This window comes from Festucalex cinctus, chromosome 8 (assembly GCF_051991245.1).
Source record: "Festucalex cinctus isolate MCC-2025b chromosome 8, RoL_Fcin_1.0, whole genome shotgun sequence".
Classification (NCBI taxonomy): domain Eukaryota; kingdom Metazoa; phylum Chordata; class Actinopteri; order Syngnathiformes; family Syngnathidae; genus Festucalex; species Festucalex cinctus.
In genome coordinates, this window is record NC_135418.1 from 18,109,025 (window position 1) to 18,116,384 (window position 7,360).

The following is a 7,360-nucleotide window of genomic DNA, read 5'->3' on the forward strand; positions in this document are numbered from 1 at the left end:
GATGATACTTGTAGGGCTGCAATACATTTTTGCATTTCCATCAATTGATTCAAAATAGAGCATTATTTAACTAATGCACAAACATATACTTAAAACTGCTGGGTCAAAAATTATGGAGGACCAAAACTGCCAAAATTCAAAATAAAAAAATGACTAAATAAATATTTAAATGACTAAAAGTGAAAATAAAAATTGTTGTAAAAATATAATTCAAAATTAAAAATACAGTCACAACAAATATAACAAATATGTATACATATATATATATATATATATATATATATATATATATATATATATATATATATATATATATATACATATATATATATATATATATATATATATATATATATATATATATATATATATATATATATATATACACACACACAAAAAAAGTTATTGCATATAATACAGTACATTATAGGTCCAAATGCAATCATATATACACTCCTCAAATATTTATTTTCTCATGCGCTGAGTAATTCTGAATGAATATTTATAACATATTGGCTGACAACCAGTCCAGGGTGTCCCCCGCCTACTGCCAGAGCCAGCTGAGATAGGCTCCGGCAACCCCCCCCCACCCTACCCCCACCCCGCGACCCTTGTGAGGAATAAGCGGTCAAGAAAATGGATGGATGGATGTATATTTATAACATATACAGATTTATGATTTATTTTGTTTTTTAATAGCCTATATTTAAATAAACAAAAATGCACCATGAAAGCAGGCTGTAACTATGCAGTACTCAACTGGCCTCAAACGACCTTCTTTGAACACGAAGTGCTCAGAATTCCAACTCAAATGATGTCAACGGAGCTACCTGAAAAATGTAGCAGCCTCGCTGGTGTCCCGTGGTCGTTGGTGTTGCTTTCGAGTTTCAGTGAGCTGTTACACAAGTTCAAAAGGCCCCACACATGGAGCAGAATGCACGAGTGTATAAACGCTGACGAGCCATAAATAGATCAAGAGAGGAGAACGCGACTTCCTGCACTCCTCGGCCAGATGTGATGCTGAGACATCTTGTGAAAGTTTTATTGCGCAGGAGAGAAAGAGGAGCGTTTGAGAGAAGAGTGAGGGAGGGTACGGTGGCATATCGAAGGGGGGCATGGATAGAACTGTTTGCATGTAAGAGAATCCCCCTGCTGAAACGTGCTCGCTGCTCCACTTTGTCGCCCTTGCCTCGGTCCCCTAGCCTAACCCCTCCGTGGCATGTTGACAGAAGGTGCTCGTGTGTCATGCAAATGAAATAAAAATAAACCAGAGTTAAAAGCAACATGAGCGCATAATTGGGTCGTTTTGCTTCCCAGCTTCTCCCTATAGTTTTGTAATTCGGAAATCTTGGCTAAGGAGGCTATGTTTTATCCAGAAATTGTTTCCATTTCCGCATCACATACTTTATAGCTACCAAATCGAAGGGAAGGGCGGTACAAAGAACCCAAAATTTACAAGAATTTAACGTTGATTCAAATAAGGACCTGCACTTAGTGCTATCCTAGTTTACGAAGGAAAGACAGTTCAGAAAAATAATCTGGACTATTTTGCTAAAATAAGTAGTTATGGGAATATGTAGCCAGCTAACGCCTCGCTGTTGGCCGGCTAACGCAGAGCTAGCAACAAACAAAAGGACAATTTCAAACTTCACTCAAAAAAACAGCTAGATAAAAAATAACCCAAACATGGGTCCAAAAAAAAAAAATAAAATAGAATGAGCCAATGGTTTGGGCTATTCATTTAAATAAATTGGGTTGCTTTGTACATTTGACCCAACCTTTTCAGTTATTCATATAACCGTTGCCGGGTTATTTATTTGTCCCAAAATGTTGGGTCAAACCCAAAATTGGGTTGCTTTGTGACTTATTCACAGTGTTGCCAATTTGGGCACTTTCTTACTAAATCTGGCGACTTTCCAAAACCTCATAGTTACTTTGCTTTTGGTCAAAAGCGACAAATCCTGTGACTTTTTTTGGTGTTATTTAGGGTGTTTTTTTTTAATTTAGTTTTTGCCTCTGCCGTGACATTATTCCTCTCTCCAACATCGTCCATTACTATTACTGTACATACAAATTTCCAATTATGCAAATTAGGCAATGACGTCATTTCGCGACTTCTAGCTACTTTTGGGACAGCTAATAGCCACTTTCCTCACAGGGGAGTTGGCGACACTAGTTATTCATTTGACCCAACTTTATGGGTTACATGAAAAACCCAATGACACTTAAATGAATAACCCATATCATTTAACCCACGTAACCCATAAAGTTGGGTCAAATGAATAACCCACAAAACAACCCAAGCTTTTGGGTCATTTTTGCACAAAAGAACGCAATTAATTCATTTAACCCAATAAGTTGGGTCAGTCTCTTTTTTGACCCCACTGTTTTTTTAGTGTGTCGGATGTGGGATCTCGGTTAGTGCTAGCTAGGATAATAGCAACCTATACAGATTTATTAAAAAAGAGACTAAAGTGAAAAAACATCCTTTGTTCTGCTGTTGGCCAGGGTAGGTGAGGGATCCTGGAGGTTAAAGTAAGTCATTTTAAAGTAAAAAGGTTAACCTTATTGTGGATGAACATGTCAGTGTGTAATACAATACAGGACGTTTGATTAGATAAGTTATGAATATGATCAAGATAGGGTGCTATATAAGTGCACTCTTAGATCAAATTGGATTTTTCATTCACTGGACTATGATGTGTTTTTGACAAAAGAACATTGAATAACCCAATGATTCAGTCATTATTATTATTTGACAGCATGCTATCTGCAACTTCAAAATTCTTAAATCCAATTAGCCTGTTCGTTTTTGGCCGTCTCTGTGTGAATCTCTTTGCAGGGTGTCACAATAGCCTCTTGGAGCTGCTGTTTGGATGTGAACTGCCTCCCACACTCATAAATCTTTTGCTACTGCCTCCCATTCTTCTTTTTGTGGGAATACTCTTGAGGTTCTCGACAGAGTCGTTTTGTCTCATGCGAATGTTATTTGAATGTGCCATATAGCAATATTGTGGACACCACTGTTTGCTTTCGTGAAGCACCAAAGGTCATGAGGTTGTTCACATATAATCAAACTCATTCAGTGCGAGGTGTGTAAACACATAAGCGAGCGTTGCTGTCTCCTAAACTGATATTTGATCCCATCAGAATTAGATTGACATTTATTCGACATTGTGCCATATGTCAGTCTCGGCCCTTGGCTCCTGCACGTCCACTTTAATAATCCCCTATATGTCCAAAACATCACTTGCAAGCACATAAATGACACCTGATCCGATTTGACACCTCAACTGGTAACGGGGAGGAACGCAGGTACCGTTGCAAGTGCTGCAAGTATCATGTTTGATTTGTGCGACTGCGTAGCGGGTCCAAATTAAATTCCAGCACATGAGCGCGCGTGTCTCGCTGCATGACAAACTCAATCGCGAAGAGCGACAGAGATGCTGAGAGCGCGAAGGAATTTTGAGTGCATCAGCATTTTCGAGGTGGAAACCTTCTTGAATATTTAGCACATGATGCTATGCGCTATGACAGAAGAAAAGCAGCTGTATGCGCATGTGTCAACAACTTTTAATTATTTACCTTGTCAAGACATTGTGGGCACTTGTGTGGGAAGCACGGTTATTATAGTTTTGGAAATTTTCATTTTAGTTAGTTTTTATTTCGTTTTGAGTTTTGTTTTTAAATTTAGTTAGTTTTAATTAGTTTTCAAGGTGGTTCTGTTTTTATTAGTTTTAGCTCTTTAATAAGTTTTAGTTAGTTTCGGTTTCAGTCTTAGTTTTTTTTTTTAATTCATATATTACTTGTGCACAATATTACAAAAAAAAAAAAACACCATGGGGCGACGTCATCTGAAGTTGCTGTCACGTCTGTGTGACAAACTTTCAAACGTCATTATTCCGGTTTATATCTAAATAAATATACTAAAAATAACATTTAAAATCAGCCCCAAAGGCTCATGCATTAAATTACCAAAGACTAAAACGAAGGACATTTTTGCGATAATTATAGTTAGTTAGTTTTGTAAAAAAAAAAAAAAAAAAATGTAGTTTCAGTTAGTTTTTGTTTTTTAAAAAGCATTTTCGTTTTTTGAATTTGATTTTTTCGTTAGTTTTTCATTCTAAAATAAGATTTGGTGGGAAGAGGATGTGGAGTTACTTTTTTCTGTTCCACAGTGACTGCGTGCCAGCAAAATCCATAAACTCGATATTTAATATTTAGCAAGCATGAGTGACATCTGACTTCATAATGAGCATTACTAATACTATGTTTGTCATTTTGATTTAGGCACAAGTCAAATTTTGGTTAATTGAAGCCTCGAAATGGTCAAAACTGTGTATGTAAGTGTGAGATGGGATCAGATTTACCTCACTAGTGACCCGAATGATGACAAGCAACATAAAAGATAGATGGCCGGATCATATTTGGTTGTAGAACCATTGTTTTTCAACAACTTCGCTTATGTGTGTCATGGCTGGGGTCACGCCAGGGTTAAGTTTGAGTTCATGACCGTGAGGTCAAGTGCCTGTTTTGAACTGATGTAACCATCATCTGGTTTCACCTGGAAAAACGCTATTGTGATGTTATGTGATGCCAGGACCTATGTGATGTCAATCTTTAATCCTTTACTTAGTCACAACCAATCAGATCTAGTCACTGTCTGTGGTAGCAGACTGAGAAGTGTGTGCCTTTGTCGGATTATTACTTCTGTTACCACCGTCCTCTGTGCAACTCTCGTTGTTTCTCGTCTAGTCAAGTTTATTCCACGCCTCTCAATGTGAATAAAGTTAAACTCTTATTTGTGTCTGCGCTTTGGGATCCAACCTTCAGCACATGACAATGTGTTAGACAGTCGAACCAACTTCTGACCCCCGTCAAATGCTATTTTAACCCAGGATAATTAGACTACATTCCACAAGTCCTCATTTCTTTCACACCACCATTATTCTGACCACAACTATACATTCATTCATTCCACTGAAAGAGGATCTTTCAATTGCTTGACGTTTCAGACCTGGAGCCTCATTGTGGAATGCAGGATAGATCTTGTCTAATAACCACAACATGCTCAGTTCTTCCTTTGATCACCGTAAAAAGATTGTCCATGAGGAGAATGTTTCGATATTTTTTTAAATGTGAAATAGTTGCCATAAACTGAGTATTAAATATCGACCCATTTTCAATAGTGCTTGTAATCACTAAGGGTGCAGCGTTTCAAGCTGACTTTGGACAAGAGGCGGGACACAACCGGGACTGGTTGCCAGTTAAATTCAGGAGGAGTGTTAAATAGTTTGCTCATACTGTATCTGCCTTTGACCTGAAGGTGGTGACCAACACATGTGTAGGCCAATGACGACTTTGTTCAACACTGGCGGGCCTCTTGAGGACCCGGTGCTAACGATCACAGCTAAATTTAGAATACGACAAGTGTGACCTGCTGTCTCCGAGATGGGACACATATAGTCTAGTGAATACCCTTCGCTCTCCCACTTGGTCATTTCAAGCATTATTTATACCATACATTATTGATCACTTTTCCTGTGTCTTTGTTGAGTAAGAGGAGTCTCACCTCACATTTGTGTTCCACATTCATGTGACTGAGTCTGTATAACAATTACAAGTCTGCATCCTAAAAATTGACCCTGATATCTGTTTATTTTGCACACACAAAAAAGCGGCACTAGAAGCAACTAATGACGAAATGAATATGATGAATAAAAGTATACATTTTACAAGCAGCACATTTTTTTGCTTATATCAATATGAGCTTTACACCTTGAGGGACTGGGCTGGCTCACACATAGCGAACATCCGTGGTATAATGGGGGCCTACGAAATACATTGGGAAGGAAAAAAACATTCTTAAATACACCAAAAATGTATTCTAAAACGCTGATAAATATGAAATGGAGGAAATAAACAAAAATAAATAAATACATGTGTTTGTTTTTTTAGTAGTGTATTGAAAAAATATATTGCAAATATGCAATTCCACGTGAGTAGGTGCGGGTCGACTGTCCAGCTATTGTTTTAAGTAATGTTTTAGTCCAATGTCACATAAGTGTAAACTGTGTTGAAAGTAAAATATTTTCAAAGGGTAACAAACCAACCCATAAAACAATGACAGATTAGTAAAATAGTGAAGCGCTAGCAAATATGTTATAATATAGAATTTTCAAATTGTCTATTTTTTTTTTAACTATAATTTTGTTTGATTCGCCCCCACTAGTCAAAATACGGTATTCAAATACTATTTTGTTTGTGGACTATGAATTAACCAGAAAAATCCAAATGTTTTTCCCATCTCAGGGCGGCGGCCATTTTACCACTTCCTGTCGACTGAAAATGACATCAGCTTGCAAATGTCAGGGCTCCGGGTGGAGAAATGGAACCATCACTTGCCTTCAGTGCCGGTTGGCGTGGGTTCACTTTCCCGCCCGGAAGACCATGTCAGTTTGTATGAGTGGGTGGAAAAGAAAAAAAAGCTTGCAAATGTCACATGACCAAACCCAGAAAACAGGTGAGCCATGATGGTTGCAACCTGAGTCATTTTGGCACTGTGAAGTCATTTTCAGTTGACAGTAAATGCCAGTAAAAAGACAAAATGGTCACTCTCTGAGACGGGTGGATTTTACGGCTTTATTCACATTCCACAAACGCAATATTAATCAGGATACCGTGTTTAGACTAGTGGGGCTTTATATTACTGTAAAAATAAATAAGTAAATAAATAAATAAAAAATGACTTGACTCCCATTTAAAGAAGCTAGCTAGTCACAGTTACAAAAGTTATTAACGGGTCTTTTAAGGTGCATGATTAGTTAGGTCAACACTGCTCAGTACCTCACAGGGTAAGAATAAAACATTTGTGGCTCTTATAATAATCAAAGTTGCCTGATATAGACAAACAAATTTTACACACACACACACGCGCACACACACACACACACTGGATAGCATGTCACTCGAGTCTGCAGGTCTGGTTTCAGTTTACTTTGGTGACATCCATTAAAGTCGTGTTTTGCCTGCCTCCTCCTTCCCCTATACTCAACGAGCACGCATTAGCACCTGGCCCATTGGTTACAACAATACACCTACCTGCATTATTAAACCCGGGCCCACTAATGAGGAAACCTTACCTCACCATGTGAAGTCTATCAGATGAAACGTGCAGGACTGAGTTAAGAGGTCATGTGGGAAGGTCTTGACATTCACATCTGTCTTCTTAAAGTGGCAAATGCTGTAACATCCTGGGTTGAAATAAAGGTGGTCTCTCCAACTGATGGTTCACAACTTTTATTGACCTTCCTTTTCGTGTGAAGACACCGTAAGAGCTATAATACAAAATAAAATACCA